The 17520-nt window shown below is 37.3% G+C and overlaps 1 long non-coding RNA gene across 1 annotated transcript; it reads right to left on the bottom strand.

Moving 5' to 3' along the window:
* Positions 1-2976: 2976 nt before the first annotated feature.
* LOC116403712 lies at positions 2977-15855 on the bottom strand. Its single transcript, XR_004216543.1, has 3 exons — positions 15793-15855; positions 3628-3717; positions 2977-3546 (listed from the first exon to the last, which is right to left on the bottom strand). It is a non-coding gene; the product is annotated as an uncharacterized LOC116403712 (long non-coding RNA).
* Positions 15856-17520: the final 1665 nt, after the last annotated feature.

The raw sequence follows: 17520 nt of genomic DNA, 5'->3' as shown, positions 1-17520 counted from the left end.
TCCATATTCTTCGGTATTTTCTGCATTCTCCATCTTCACTGTCGTTTCTCCATCTTCTTCGTGATTTTCTCCTAAAGATTACCTTCTTCATTGTGCGCCAACAATAGTAGCTCTCAACGTCCAACAATTTTACAACGATCTTTCATTAAATCATTTGGTATGTAATTAAATTTGTTTTCTTTAAAGATTTTACATTTGATCTTTGTTTTCTTTAAAGATTTTATCAATACTTCAGTGTAATAGTAGGATGATACTTGTTTTCTTTTATTTTGCAGTAATTTGGAATTATGATTAAGCTTCCAATAATAGTGTTTCACAGTGGACAGTGGGATGATACAAATAAATACTTGAATTACAAGACTACAGGTGTATTGGTTGATGAGACAATCTGTTTTGAAAATTTAGTGAGCTTGATATTAAGGGAAGTTCGATTGGATGCATCTCCTTCTTCAATACAATTGTCAATCTTATTGGATTATGGCATCACTGATATTCAAATTGTGGTTGAAATTCATGAAGATAAAGATGTTGCTTGGTTTATAAGTTTAGTTAAAGGGCAAATTACAAGACATCCATTAGTTGTCCATGCTTCTCATGTCTCTATGGATTTAGAATGGTCATCTAGTGTTGTTAACAGTGGGACGAATAATTTGCCTTCTCTGCTACCTTCTTCTTCAATTGATGATGATTTTCAAATTCTTACGGATATTCATGTTAGTAGGCTGTCTTCTATATCCGATTTGAAAGAAAATGATATGTTTGCTAGCAAGGAACTACTATCAAAGTCATTTTACTACATTGCTATAAAGAACAATTTTGAGTTCAAGACTGTGAGATCAAATTCTAAATCTATTGAGTTTAAGTGCTCCCAAGATAATTGTTCATGGTATGTCCGTGCATCTCGTTACAAGGGTAGGGAATTATGGCGACTAAGAAAGTATATTGCTAATCATGATTGCTCCATGAATGTTATTTAAACTACTCATAGACAAGCATCTTCATCATTGATTAGTGATGTATGATAAAAGACTTTAGTTCTTTTGACCGTTCGACTCCAAATGATATTATGATTCACATACGCACTAAACTTGGTGTAAATGTTAGCTACTATAAAGCGTGGAGGGCCAAGGAACTTGTCATGAATTCTTTGAATGGTGAAGCAAAAGAGTCTTATGAATTGATTTCCAACTTTTTTACAAAACTAAAAGAAATTAACCCAGGTATGTTTTTATTCTTACAATATATATCATCAATCAAGCTTTTAATGATATGGTCTATCACTGATAAGATCTATCACTTATAGATATCGTCTCATTGATAGTTAATGAGCAGATGACATGGTGGTTTACTATAGGATCTATCAGTGATAGATCATATTAGTGATAGATCATATTAATGATAGATCGTATCAGTGATAATGAATGAGCATGTCATCAAACTGACGATATGGTGGTTTACTTTAGGTTCTATCGATGATAACACGTATCAGTGATAGTCCTTATCAATGATAGACCATATTAGTTACATAGTTCTGGTGATGTTCTAATTACTATAAAGTATCAGTGATAAACTACATCAGTGACAGATATATAGTAAAAGAACATGTTATTTGTCTTTGATATAATGTATATATGTATTTTTTATTTCAGGTTCATTCAATGCTTATAAAACTGATACAGAGGGACATTTTAAGTACTGTTTTATGGCTGTTGGAGCATCCATTGAAGGATGGAAATATTGTAGACCCAACATATCGGTTGACGACACTTTTTTGAAATCTAAATATGGTGGAACTCTTTTGACGGCTTCAACAATTGATGGTAATAATCAAATTTTTCCATTGGCCTTCAGTATTGTAGATTCCGAAAATGATGAATCCTTGAGATGGTTTTTTGAGAATATAAAGAAAAGTTTAGGGGATCGGGAAGGTTTAGTTGTAATATCTGATCGACATTTAAGTATTCCGAAAAGTGTTCATAACGTTTTTCCAAATGCTGAATATTGCGTTTGTTTGCAACAGCTTCTAAAAAGTTTGAAGTTGATGTATAAGGACCCTATAATTGATAAGCTCTTTTTTAGATGTGGAAAAGCATATACTGTTCTTGATTTTGAGACTAATATGAAATGGATGGAGTCTATGTATCCTAGTATACGAGACTATCTTAGTAAGGTTGGTTTTGAAAAGTGGGCTCGAGTATATTGTACAAAGAAAAGATATCAAATGATGACTACAAACATTTCAGAAAGCTTAAATTCAGTTCTAAAAGAATCTAGAGATTTGCATGTTGCAACATTACTCGATTCTATCAGGCAAATACTTCAAAATTGGTTTTATGATCGAAGAAAAGTTGCATGTTGTATGAGAACTATTTTAACTAGTTGGGCTGAGGAGAATTACGTATGCAACATCAAAACTCAAGAAGCTTCACAGTAAGTTTTTGTGTTTTAATGTTTATTTACTTAATTAGTGAGTAATATAACAAGACCTATCAATGATAGATTTTATCACCGATAGATTCTTATTATGCATCAGTGATAGATTCTATCAATGATAGATCCTATGTGTTGACTAAGTTTGTTCTTTTTTTTCTTTTCAGGTTAATGCAATTAATGATGTTGAATTTCAAGTGATTGATGGAAGAAAACAATTTATGGTACATTTAAATTGCAAATCATGTACCTGTCGCGTTAAATTCCATGCGCTCATGCACTTGCTGTTCTTCGTGGACGCAATATGAATACTTACTCTTTTGTTTCCAATTATTTTTTGTCAAGCACTTTGGTTTTAGCTTATACTGGATTAGTTCGTCCAGTTGGGAACCATTCTAATTGGAAATCTATTGGGGTTGACATGAACATACTTCCTCCAGTTTTCAAGCGTCGAGCTGGATGACCACGAAAACAAAGAACATTATCAATTGGCGAGAAGAAAAGTCAACCAAAATGCAATCATTGTCGTCGTGCTGGTCACAATCGTAGAAATTGCAAATTTTCACCATTTTTACAATGATATGACATTATGTTTTTTATAATACTCTTTTAGCTTGAGCATAGAGAACATTCTTTTTTTTTTTTTTTAAGTAGTCAATAATAATCTACCTTTTGTAAAGTACTAATACATATAAAAATCTATCTCTAATAGTTTCTACAAGTGTTAGAGACCATAAAATGCACCAATTAGTTGAACATGTGATAAAAACCATTATTGTGAGTCTATTGTCAATAGTTTCTATCACTGATAGAAACCATAAAATGCACCAATTAGTTCAACCTGTGATAAAAATCATTATTGTGTAGTCTATCGTCAATAGTTTCTATCACTGATAGAAACCATAAAATGCTCCAACACTTTATTCTTGGAGACTGTCTTGTTGCTTTTGGAGATTCTTTCTTCTTATCTTTTGGATTCTTTTGGTCTTTTTCTTTCTTTGATCTTTCAGATTCTCCAACACTTTCTTTGACGGTTTAGGTCGTCTCTTCGATCTAGCATTTTCAATGTTCTTCACTATTTCCATAGTTTTCGCTTTTGCCTTTTTCTTGAACAATCTGAAAAAAATAATTGAATTAGAGTTTATATATAGACACGTTGAGTCTATCATAAAACAACAATTGTGATTATTATAATACCTTCACTTTCTTTGATATGTCATGCACCGTTTTTGACTTATTTTCACGATGATTATCATCATCTTCCTCAATTTCGTTGTTATCTACAGTCTTTTGTAGAAATTAATATTAGTATTGCAATGAAAAAAATTACAGAAACTATTAATATTCAATCAAAGAAAAAACAGTCTATCACTGATACAGATCTATCATTGATAGACTTTTCACTCACAAACATACTCTAGTAATAGTCTTGGAAAAAATAAAAGTAAAAGAACTAGAAGCTTTAATAGTGTTACCTCTTTGTCTTTTGCGCAAGAAGTTGCATAAGCAACTGCTTGATCAATGTTAGTATCCATATCAGCATCTATCATTTCTAGACTCATTGATGGAGGATGATTCTTTTCCAAGGACTCTTCAGATTGTTTTTCACTTTCACATTTGTGTGGAAGTCTTTGATTCACAACTTATGTTAGGGAAAGTAACAAATGAACGATCTCCTCTTGTCCTTTTTTCAGGTGGTCTAAATCTTCTTTGTGCTGTTTTTTTAAATCTTCAATATCTTCATGTAAAGAAGATATTCTTTCTACAATATTTTTATCATTTACAACATATGCTTCTTCAACCAATCTATCGTTTTCTAACTCCACAAAATATCGAAAGTACTCAGATGACATTTCTTCTTTAGATGCAACAATGGGGACCATAGATAGCTAGAAAAAATATTCAATCAGTATTAAATTTAAAAAAAAACTTATGCACATATGTTTGTAGAGAGCAGTCTATCATTGATATGGATCTATCACCGATACGAATCTATCACTGATAGATCAATATCAGTGATATTGGTGACAAAAAGAAAACAAATTAAAAACTTACATTTTTTTTCCAGAAACACGTTGGCTTCAAGATCTTGCCAATCTACTTGTACACTGGATTCCCAATTTAATATTCTGGGAGAGCCTTTTCCTATTCTCGTCACATATTCGTTAGCAAGTTGAGGAAGTATTTCGTATGCCCAATAAGCAAGAACTATAGGGAAGCCTTGTAGAAAGGCACATGATTTAGATTCTAATTATGAGTTTTTCGACTTCCTTTTGGATTTTACAGCATTTTGAATGAATTGCTTTGTCAAACTATAGCACAACCTTCCCCAAGGATAACTCCTAAACTTCTCTTTATCATCCAACATTTTTACATGTTTCAAAATCCAAAATATTGTGATTTTGTCTAGGAATCAAAACATTGTATAGGAAGTAAAGATTGGCTAACTTTGCTAGTTCTTGTTCATCACTACAGGTTTTACAGTGATAGTTAAAAGCAGTCTTCAATTCTTGTCTACTAATAGAAGTATTGTTTCTAAAAAACAATTGTTTAACCATCGACTCATTTTCTTCTGTTGTATCCAAAACATCCTCAATAGGGTATTCACCACAATTTAACCATGTAATCAAACAAAAATCTTGCAAACCAAATCCCACAGTTTTACCTTCAATGTTGAAAAGAATAGCATTGTTGTCTGTTGAGACACATTGTCTTCTAATCAATTGTGCTCAAAGTTGTAAAGGTATTTGGTCATTTTCATATTTAGTAAGTGTGCAAATGGACCTTCTTTAAACAAATCTAGACAACTAGGTGATAGACTTTCAATAATATGGCATAAAGTTCAAAGAATATAAGACTGAAGTAGAAAACGAATTAAGTAAAACAATAAAAATACTTCGATCAGATCGAGGTGGAGAGTATATGGACTTACGATTCCGAGACTATTTAATAGAAAATGGAATCCAGTCACAACTCTCTGCACCTAGTACACCTCAACAGAACGGTGTATCAGAAAGAAGAAACCGGACCTTGTTAGACATGGTTCGCTCTATGATGAGTTTTTCTCAGATGCCAGATTCTTTTTGGGGATATGCTTTAGAAACAGCTACTTATATTTTGCATAATGTTCCCTCTAAAAGTGTTTCAGAAACACCTTATGAGCTATGGAAAGGGCGTAAAGGAAGTTTACGTTATTTTAGAATTTGGGGTTGTCCAGCACACGTGTTGGTACAAAATCCTAAGAAATTGGAACATCGTTCAAAATTATGCTTTTTCATAGATTATCCAAAAGAATCAAGAGGTGGCTTGTTTTATGATCCTCAAGAAAATAAAATATTTGTGTCAACAAATGCCACATTCTTAGAGGAAGACCACATCAGGGATTATCAACCTCGTAGTAAACTAGTATTAAAAGGAATTTCCAAAAGTGCTATAGATAAACCTAGTTCATCCACTAAGGTAGTTGATAAGACTAGGAAATCTGGTCAATCACATCCTTCTCAATAGTTGAGAGAGCCTCGACGTAGTGGGAGGGTTGTTCATCAGCCTGATCGCTATTTGGGTTTAATTGAAACTCAAGTCGTCATACCTGACGATGGCATAGAGGATTCATTAACCTATAAACAGGCAATGAAAGATGTAGATCGTGACCAATGGATCAAAGCCATGGACCTCGAAATGGAGTCTATGTACTTTAATTTTGTCTGAACTCTATTAGATCAACCAAATGACGTAAAACCTATTGGTTGTAAATGGATCTACGAGAGAAAACGAGACCATGCCGGTAAAGTACAGACTTTCAAGGCTCGACTTGTGACAAAGGGTTATACCCAGAGAGAGGGAGTAGACTATGAGGAAACTTTCTCTTCCGTTGCCATGTTAAAGTCAATTAGAATGCTCTTATCCATCGCCACTTTTTATGATTATGAAATTTGGCAGATGGATGTCAAGACAGCTTTTTTGAACGGTAATCTTGAAGAGAGTATCTATATGTCTCAACCAGAGGGGTTTATAGAACAAGATCAAGAACAAAAGGTTTGTAAGCTTAAAAAATTCATTTATGGATTAAAACAAGCTTCTAGATCCTGGAATATAAGATTTGATACTGCGATCAAATCTTATGGCTTTGAACAAAATGTTGACGAGCCTTGTGTTTACAAAAAGGTCGTCAATTCCATTATAGCATTTTTAGTCTTATATGTAGATGATATTCTACTTATTGGAAATGACGTAGGATATCTTACTGATATCAAGAAATGGCTAGCTATGAAATTTCAAATGAAAGATCTGGGAGATGCACAATACGTTCTCGGAATCCAAATTGTTCGAAACCGTAAGAACAAAAACACTAGCCATGTCTCAAGCATCTTACATAGACAAAATGTTGTCTAGATATAAAATGCAGAATTCCAAAAAGGGTCTGTTGTCGTACAGATATGGAATTCATTTGTCAAAGGAACAATGTCCTAAGACACCTCAAGAAGTTGAGGATATGAAAAATATTCCCTATGCTTCCGCTGTTGGAAGTTTAATGTATGCAATGTTATGTACTAGACCTGACATTTGCTACTCAGTAGGGATGGTCAGTAGGTATCAATCCAATCCTGGACGTGATCACTAGACAGCCGTTAAAAACATTCTAAAATATCTTCGAAGAACAAAAGACTACATGCTCATGTATGGTACAAAGGATCTGATCCTTACTGGATACACTGATTCAGATTTCCAAACTGATAAAGATGCTAGAAAGTCTACATCAGGATCAGTATTTACTCTAAATGGAGGAGCAGTAGTTTGGAGAAGCATAAAGCAAACTTGTATAGCTGATTCCACAATGGAAGCTGAATACGTAGCGGCTTGTGAAGCAGCAAAAGAAGCAGTATGGCTAAGAAAATTCTTGACAGATTTGGAAGTCGTTCCAAATATGCATCTACCAATCACTTTATACTGTGACAACAGTGGTGCAGTTGCAAATTCAAGAGAACCTAGAAGCCATAAAAGAGGAAAGCATATTGAACGCAAGTACCATCTTATCAGGGAAATTGTACATCGTCGTGTGACGTTGTAGTAACCCAGATTTCTTCTCAGCAAAACATTGCTGATCTTTTTACAAAAGCCCTCACGGCTAAAAGTGTTTGAGGGTCACCTACACAGTTTAGGTCTACGATGTTTGTAAACTAGGACAAGTGGGAGACTTATTGGCCATGTGCCCTAGTTTCATATATATTCTCTCACACCACATCTCTCATACCACTAGGAATTTTAGTCCAAGTGGGAGTTTGTTGGAATTTTTTGTCCTAAAACTCGTAGTTTGTAAATCATATTCTGTTCAATAAAGTTGTTATTGAGAAATTAAATATTATAATCTTAAATCCAATAAATCAAGTTCCAAGGCTATTTTTTGAATAAACTTGAACTTTATGTGTAAACATAAACGTGGATCAAGTTCGAGTATATAGCCTAAATAGTCTATAGTATATGAAATAAAGGTTGGGCGCCGTTCCTTTCCTTTCTAGGCCTCCATAAGGCCTTTCTTCGGTGTTTTGGAACGGAACCAAGAAACCGAGTCTGGGGCATCACCGTTCGGCTTTTGTGGGCAAGAAACTTCGAAATCACTCAGAATCGCACCACCCAGTAGTTAGATGTGATATTTCAAGGCCTCCCACCCCGTTCCAAGTCTGGTCGTTCCTTTCCTTTCTAGGCCTCCATAAGGCCTTTCTTCGGCGTTTTGGGACGGAACCAAGAAACTGAGTCTGGGGCATCACCGTTCGGCTTTTGTGGGCAAGAAACTTCGAGATCACTCACAATCGGACCACCCAGTAGTTAGATGTGAACTTTCGAGGCCTCTGACCCCGTTCTATAATTTTATTTTACTTTTTATTTTTTATAATTTTTTCAAAAACATCCATTGAAATTGAAAAATCAAAACTTTGATATATCTATCAACATTGATATTTTAGATTTGGAAAATTGTAATGGGTAACCTATTTGTCATAAAATATTAAGTATATGGCAGTTTTTTTAACAATTTGCATATATAGCAAATCTTTAATATTCTTTAAAATATTCCCAAATTACCCTCGATTTAAAATGGGCGCGATTTTCTCCTTCTCCATCTTCTCCATCTTCACCGTTATTACTCCACAATTTTCTCCCTTCTCCATATTCTTCGGTATTCTCTCCTTCTCCATATTCTTCGATATTTTCTCCTTCTCCATATTCTTCGGTATTTTCTGCATTCTCCATCTTCACTGTCGTTTCTCCATCTTCTTCGTGATTTTCTCCTAAAGATTACCTTCTTCATTGTGCGCCAGCAATAGTAGCTCTCAACGTCCAACAATTTTACAACGATCTTCGAGTGGTTTCTTTCTAGGCCATTGTGCCTTTGTTCAACGTTTTGGGACGGAACCAAGAAACCGAGTCTGGGGCATCACCGTTCGGCTTTTGTGGGCAAGGAACTTCGAGATCACTCAGAATCGGACCACCCAGTAGTTAGATGTGAACTTTCGAGGCCTTCGACCCCGTTCTAAGTCTGGTCGTTCCTTTCTAGGCCACCATTGTGCCTTTCTTCAGCGTTTTGGGACGGAACCAAGAAACCGAGTCTGCGGCATCATCGTTCGGCTTTTGTTGGCAAGAAACTTCGAGATCACTCAGAATCGGACCACCCAGTAGTTAGATGTGAATTTTCGAGGCCTCCGATCCCGTTCTAAGTCCGGCCGTTGCTTTCCTTTCTAGGCCACCATTGTGCGTTTCTTCGGCGTTTTGGGACGGAAGAAAGAAACCGAGTCTGGGGCATCACTATTTGGCTTTTGTGGGCAAGAAACTTCGAGATCACTCAGAATCGGACCACCCAGTAGTTGGATGTGAACTTTCGAGGCCTCCGACCCCGTTCTAAGTCCGGTCGTTCCTTATCTTTCTAGGCCACCATTGGGCCTTTCTTCGGCGTTTTGGGACGGAACCAATAAACCGAGTCGAGGGCATCACTGTTCGGCTTTTGTGGGCAAGAAACTTTGAGATCACTCAATATCGGGCCATCAAGTAGTTAGATGTGAACTTTCGAGGCTTTCGACTTTCGAGTTCTCCGACCCCGTTCTAAGACCGGTCGTTCCTTTCTAGGCCACCATTGTGCCTTTCTTCGGCGTTTTGGGACGGAACCAAGAAACCGAGTCTGGGGCATCACCGTTCGGCTTTTGTGGGCAAGAAACTTCGAGATCACTCAGAATCGGACCACTCAGTAGTTAGATGTGAACTTTCGAGGCCTACGACACCGTTCTAAGTCCGGTCGTTCCTTTCTAGGCCATTGTGCCTTTCTTCGGCGTTTTGGGATGGAACCAAGAAACCGAGTCTAGGGCATCACCGTTCGGCTCGGCTTTTGTGGGCAAGGAACTTCGAGATCACTCAGAATCGGACCACCCAGTAGCTAGATGTGAACTTTCTAGTCCTCCGACCCCGTTCTAAGTCCGGCCGATGCTTTCCTTTCTAGGCCACCATTGTGCCTTTCTTCGGCGTTTTGGGACAGAACCAAGAAACCAAGTCTGGGCATCAACCTTCGGCTTTTGTGGGCAAGAAACTTCGAGATCACTTAGAATCGGACCACTCAGTAGTTAGATGTGAACTTTCGAGGCCTCCGACCCCGTTCTAAGTCCAGTCGTTCCTTTCTAGGCCATTGTGCCTTTCTTCGGCGTTTTGGGACGGAACCAAGAAACCGAGTCTGGGGCATCACCGTTCGGCTTTTGTGGGCAAGAAACTTCGAGATCACTCAGAATCGGACCACTCAGTAGTTAGATGTGAACTTTCGAGGCCTACGACACCGTTCTAAGTCCGGTCGTTCCTTTCTAGGCCATTGTGCCTTTCTTCGGCGTTTTGGGATGGAACCAAGAAACCGAGTCTAGGGCATCACCGTTCGGCTCGGCTTTTGTGGGCAAGGAACTTCGAGATCGCTCAGAATCGGACCACCCAGTAGCTAAATGTGAACTTTCGAGGCCTCCGACCCCGTTCTAAGTTCGGTCGTTCCTTTCCTTTCTAGGCCACCATTGGGCCTTTCTTCGGCGTTTTGGAACGGAACCAATAAACCGTGTTTGGGGCATCACCGTTCGGCTTTTTCGGGCAAGAAACTTCTCGATCACTCAGAATCGGACCACCCTGTAGTTAGATGTGAACTGTCGAGGTCTCCGACCCCGTTCTAAGTCCGGCCGTTCCTTTCCTTTCTAGGCCACCATTGTGCCTTTCTTCGGCGTTTGGGGACGGAACCAAGAAACCAAGTCTGGGGCATCAACCTTCAGCTTTTGTGGGCAAGAAACTTCGAGATCACTCAAAATCAGACCACCCAGTAGTTAGATGTGAACTTTCGAGGCCTCCGCCCTCTTCCAAGTCCGGCCGTTCCTTTCTAAGCCATCATTGTGCCTTTCTTCGGCGTTTTGGGACGGAACCAAGAAATCGAGTATGGGGCATCACCGTTCGGCTTTTGTGGGCAAGAAACTTCGAGATCACTCAGAATCGAACCACCCAGTAGTTAGATGTGAAGTTTCGAGGCCTCCGCCCCCTTCCAAGTCCGGTCGTTCGTTTCTAGGCCACCATTGTGCCTTTCTTCGGCGTTTTGGGACGGAACCAAGAAACCGTGTCTCGGGCATCACCGTTCGGCTTTTGCGGGCAAGAAACTTCGAGAACACTCAGAATCGGACCACCCAGTAGTTAGATGTGAACTTTCGAGGCCTCCTACCCCGTTCTAAGTCCGGCCGTTCCTTTCCTTTTTAGGCCACCATTGGGCCTTTCTTCGGCGTTTTGGGACGGAACCAAGAAACCGAGTCTGGGGCATCACCGTTCGGCGTTTTGGGACATAACCAAGGGTCCTCTGTTAGAGAACATGTTCTGGACATGATGATGCACTTCAACATCGCTGAAGTGAATGGTGGTCCCATCGAAGAGGTTAATCAAGTTAGTTTTATTTTAGAGTCTCTTCCGAAGGGCTTTATTCCATTCCAAACGAATGCGTCTTTGAACAAGATAGAATTTAACTTGACAACCCTTCTGAATGAACTCCAGCGATTCCAAAACCTTACTATGGGTAAAGGAAAACAAGTGGAAGCAAATGTTGCTACCACAAAAAGAAAATTTATAAGAGGATCGTCCTCTAAAACCAAAGCTGGACCCTCAAAACCTAATGCTCAAATAAAAAAGAAGGGAAAGGGAAAGACTCCCAAACAGAACAAGGGTAAGAAAGGTGCAGAAAAAGGTAAGTGTTACCATTGTGGCAAAAACGGGCACTGGTTAAGAAACTGCCCAAAATACCTTGCAGAAAAAAAGGCAGAGAAGGAAACACAAGGTAAATATGATTTACTAGTTGTAGAAACCTGTTTAGTGGAATATGAAAATTGTACCTGGATACTAGATTCAGGAGTCACTAACCATATTTGCTTCTCACTTCAGGAAAATAGTTCTTGGAAAAAGCTTTCAGAAGGCGAGATCACTCTCAAGGTTGGAACAGGAGAGATGGTCTCAGCTTCAGCAGTGGGAGATTTAAAGTTGTTTTTTAGAGATAGATATGCCATACTTAAGAATGTCTTATATGTACCTCAAATGAAAAGAAATTTAATATCTATCTCTTGTATTTTGGAACAAATGTATAGAATATCTTTTGAAATTAATGAAGCGTTCGTTTTCTATAAATGTATTCTAGTTTGTTCTGCTATACTTGAAGACAACTTATATAAGTTAAGACCAACCAGAGCAAATTTTGTCTTAAATACTAAAATATTCAGAACAGCTGAAACTCAGAATAAAAGACAAAAAGTTTCTTCTAATGCCTATTTATGGCACTTAAGACTTGGTCACATAAATCTCAATAGGATTGGGAGATTAGTTAAAAGTGGGCTTCTAAGTCAGTTAGAAAATAATACTTTACCTCCTTGTGAATCTTGTCTTGAAAGAAAAATGACCAAGAGATCTTTTACTGGAAAAGGTCTAAGAGCCAAAGGACCCTTAGAGCTCATACATTCGGACCTTTGTGGACCAATGAATGTCAAAGCTCGAGGTGGATATGAATATTTCATTAGCTTCATTGATGATTATTCAAGGTATGGTCATATTTACCTAATACATCATAAGTCTAATAGTCTTGAAAAGTTCAAAGAATATAAGCCTCAAGTAGAAAACGAATTAGGTAAAACAATAAAAATACTTCGATCAGATCGAGGTGGAGAGTATATGGACTTACGATTCCGAGACTATTTAATAGAAAATGGAATCCAGTCACAACTCTCTGCACCTAGTACACCTCAACAGAACGGTGTATCAGAAAGAAGAAACCGGACCTTGTTAGACATGGTTCGCTCTATGATGAGTTTTTCTCAGATGCCAGATTCTTTTTGGGGATATGCTTTAGAAACAGCTACTTATATTTTGCATAATGTTCCCTCTAAAAGTGTTTCAGAAACACCTTATGAGCTATGGAAAGGGCGTAAAGGAAGTTTACGTTATTTTAGAATTTGGGGTTGTCCAGCACACGTGTTGGTACAAAATCCTAAGAAATTGGAACATCGTTCAAAATTATGCTTTTTCATAGATTATCCAAAAGAATCAAGAGGTGGCTTGTTTTATGATCCTCAAGAAAATAAAATATTTGTGTCAACAAATGCCACATTCTTAGAGGAAGACCACATCAGAGATCATCAACCTCGTAGTAAACTAGTATTAAAAGGAATTTCCAAAAGTGCTATAGATAAACCTAGTTCATCCACTATAGTAGTTGATAAGACTAGGAAATCTGGTCAATCACATCCTTCTCAACAGTTGAGAGAGCCTCGACGTAGTGGGAGGGTTGTTCATCAGCCTAATCGCTATTTGGGTTTAATTGAAACTGAAGTCGTCATACCTGACGATGGCATAGAGGATCCATTAACCTATAAACAGGCAATGAAAGATGTAGATCGTGACCAATGGATCAAAGCCATGGACCTCGAAATAGAGTCTATGTACTTTAATTCTGTCTGGACTCTAGTAGATCAACCAAATGACGTAAAACCTATTGGTTGTAAATGGATCTACAAGAGAAAACGAGACCATGCCGGTAAAGTACAGACTTTTAAGGCTCGACTTGTGGCAAAGGGTTATACCTAGAGAGAGGGAGTAGACTAGAGGAAACTTTCTCTCTCGTTGCCATGTTAAAGTCAATTAGAATACTCTTATCCATCGCCACTTTTTATGATTATGAAATTTGGCAGATGGATGTCAAGACAGCTTTTTTGAACGGTAATCTTGAAGAGAGCATCTATATGTCTCAACCAGAGGGGTTTATAGAACAAGATCAAGAACAAAAGGTTTGTAAGCTTAAAAAATCCATTTATGGATTAAAAAAAGCTTCTAGATCCTGGAATATAAGATTTGATAATGCGATCAAATCTTATGGCTTTGAACAAAATGTTGACGAGCCTTGTGTTTACAAAAAGGTCGTCAATTTCGAATTATATGCAACGTGACTCATTTTCTGAGGTTCACGGTTTGCTTATGTTGTAAGTTGTGTTTGAATTATCAATATAATAGAAACACTACATCAGTGTTCTATCCGGATGTCATCCTTGGAATGCAATGGCTGCACACGTTGGGGTAACTGAAGTGGATTGGCGGAAACTCACTTTAACTTTCATACAAAAAATGAAAAGAATGTTGTTATAAGGGTGACTCGAGTTTGACAAAGACTAGAGTGAGTCTATAACACATGATGGAGACATGGACACCATCTGATTAAGGTTTCTTGACAAAATGTCGAGCTATGGAGGGAGGAATGACATTTACCGAACTATATGGAATTGATGATGTTCCTACATTCCAAGAGTTACTACCAGCAGACAATTTTGGCTAACCTAAAAATCCAGCAACAAAGAAGTGGGAAGTGCTTGTTAGTTGGAAAGGAATACCACCTCATGAGGCTACATGGGAGAATTGTGATGATTTTACACAAAAGCTTACTCATTTTCCACCTTGAGAACAAGGTGTCTTTGGAGAGGGAGAGTAATGATAGACCACCAATTGCAATACAATATAGCAGAAGAAAGACAAGTGGAATTGCATGTGCACAGGTGATGGAATTGGAGGAAGTGGAAACCACCTTGGTGCGGACAACAGTTAGTTACAGGGGGAGGTTAAAAGGGAGAGATGGAAGGAAAGATGGGGGTTGGTTAATCAGTTTCTGGAAGTGGAGGGGCTGTATTTTCTGGAGAGCAGAATTACAGAAGTTGTTCAGTTACTTTAATCTTAGAACACCATTATCGTAAACTACTTTTGATGTTTGAATGTTTTATTTTTATACTTGGTTATTGTCTGTAACAGTACTTGTTTGTTCGGTGTTTTCAAGACTAGTTTGAGTATTGTATTCTTTAATAGTTTGGTTGCTTCATGAACAAATAAGAACCATTACTTGGTGTTCTATCAGCTTCTCAATCAAGCATACACATCTCAATAAGGTATTATACATGCAATCAAACAATCACAACATACATATCATTTACTCAAAACGACCTAAAACATGCTCAAAACGACCTAAAACGTGCTCAAAACGTGTCTAAGTTTCACTGAAACTTTCAAAACGACCTAAAACAGCTTACGTGCACGTTCGTAACTCATAACCTATGAAAAAAGTTCAAATATTGTGAAAAAAGCACTACAAGACCCAAAATGGAAACCAAGTGTGTAAGTGCAACAAACTTAGTTCAAACCAACCTAAAACGTGCTCAAAACGTGTCTAGGTATTACTTGAGTTTTCAAAACGACCTAGCAAATCCTAAGGGTAAGTTCGTAACTCATAATCTACCAAAAAGGTTGAAAAAAGAATTTCAAGACCAAAAATGACAACCATGTGTGTAAGTGCAACAAACTCAATCTAACCTAAAATGTATTCAAAACGTGTGTAAGTATCACTTGAATTTTCAAAACGACCAAGCAATGCTTAAGTGTAAGTTTGTAACTCACAACCTACCAAAATTTCAAAAAGTGTGAAAGTACTTCAAGACCCAACATGTCAATCAAATGTGTTTAAAACTTAGTGTCAAACCAACCTAAAACGAGTTCAAAACGTGTCTAAGTATCACTTGAACTTTGAAAACGACCTAAAAAAGCTTACGTGTAAGTTCGTAACTCATAACCTACGAAAAAAGTTCAAATAGTGTGAAAAAAGCACTACAAGACCCAAAATGGCAACCAAGTGTGTAAGTGCAACAAACTTAGTCTCAACTTTAAAATTAGTGCGAGTTGGGAAATGTATTAACTCAAGCATGATGTACAAACTTGAAACGACTTAAATATTTATTCACCATCACATAAAAACAGTAATTAAATATAGATAACATGTGTAAATAAAGGGAGAATCACCTTTCTAGCAGTAACTTTAGAGTAAGACCAAACACCATCCTCCTACTTGTAAATCTGCTCGATTGTCTACTTTGTTCTACACTCGTATTTTCACCGTCTCAGGCCATCCATTGAATTGGCCACCCAGCCTTGGCATACAAGAGTATGTCTCAGCCTGTTAACAAATACCACTAAAACTAAGCAAGACAAAGAAAAAAGTTTTCAAAAAATTACCTAACTTTTACGTCTTCATGTGACCTTTAAGTTCTTCTGTCTTCTCCTTCAACTCTTTGACAGATTGCTGAAATTATGTGTTTCTGCAATATTTATCAGAACATGAAAGATTCATTAGGAAAATAAATACCATGAATACAAACCATGAAGAAATTTAAAGAAGCCTCTTCATTAAGCTGAAAATGAGTAAACAAGACAAAAGATAATACAAAGAAGCCCTAGGATCAGCTAGTGCACTCGGACATCTCATCTAGGTTGACACCCACTTAGCATTCTCACCATATCGAGACTTAAACCAAAAGACTAAACCAACAACAAGGTTTAGAATAGATCATACAAACTGCCCAATAACTGAGAAAGGGAGGTTTCATTTGCAAAACTTCTGCACAGTTCATAGTCTATTTCGCATTCTCCAAAGCGTGATATTCACTCTTCTAGGGTTTTTTGTCTTCCAAATTGTCGTGTACTTTGTTTTCAAGACTGTGTTAGAACCTGTTTACCAACCCAAAAATTCGGGTTCGTCACAAAATATACCTAAACCCAATCCGTTTACACTCCTAATTCAAGCAATATCATCAATCAAAACATACTAATTCAACCTACAAATCCACCAAAGCATAGAAATTCATTCACCATGTATATTAAGAAGTCATACATAATTCTCTATTTGTTTTGGTCCTAAAAGAAAATTAACAAAACATACTACATACTATAATTTAGGCAAAATTATCCACCAAAGCACACAAATTGAAGGCAACACACATTGGATACACTATCTCGATTTAGCAATCACCTATGGAGCACAATTTGTATCAAGTTCAATTTATTTCAATTATTCAAATCAACAAAGCATTTATCTCTTCTTGTTTTGGGTCTCGAACACAAAACTAACAAACATGCTCATTCAACCAATATCATCAATCAAAGCATACATCCAAGGCAACTTAACAAAAGCATACTATAATTTAGACAAAGTTATCCACCAAAGCATACAAATCAAATGCAATGCATTGAACACAATTTATTTCAAATACCTAAAACCACCGATTAAACACAATTTATATCAAAAGAATTGATCGTGCGTATAAAATTTATTTAAGAAAAATAAAATAAAATATTTTCCACATTCAAATCATTCTAAACCAAATAAAAAGTAGCAAATCCTAACACCAATCAAGGAAAGGTGGACGGACAACAAGGAGAGGAAGAGGCGAACAGACGGTGGGGAGAGGGAGAGGCAAGCGATGGTGAGAGAACCCTATAATTTTAATAGCAAGATAGATGCATGTTCATATCTGTTTTGGGTTTTTTAACAGGATATCTCCCGACGTCGTAGGATGGACATTAGAAATGGATGGAAACTCCCTATGCTTTATTAGAGGGGTCAGGAGTATAGAACTCCCGACGCCAGTCTTCGGCATTGGGAGATATAATTCTTCCTGCTTTTGGAAACTAACTTCCGATAACTACATACGACATCAGAAGTTGCCCATTATGCTCGACACTCTGTAGTAC

The sequence above is a fragment of the Cucumis sativus genome, chromosome 5 (assembly GCF_000004075.3).
Source record: "Cucumis sativus cultivar 9930 chromosome 5, Cucumber_9930_V3, whole genome shotgun sequence".
In the NCBI taxonomy this organism is placed as follows: domain Eukaryota; kingdom Viridiplantae; phylum Streptophyta; class Magnoliopsida; order Cucurbitales; family Cucurbitaceae; genus Cucumis; species Cucumis sativus.
This window is presented reverse-complemented; position numbering and strand designations above follow the sequence as displayed.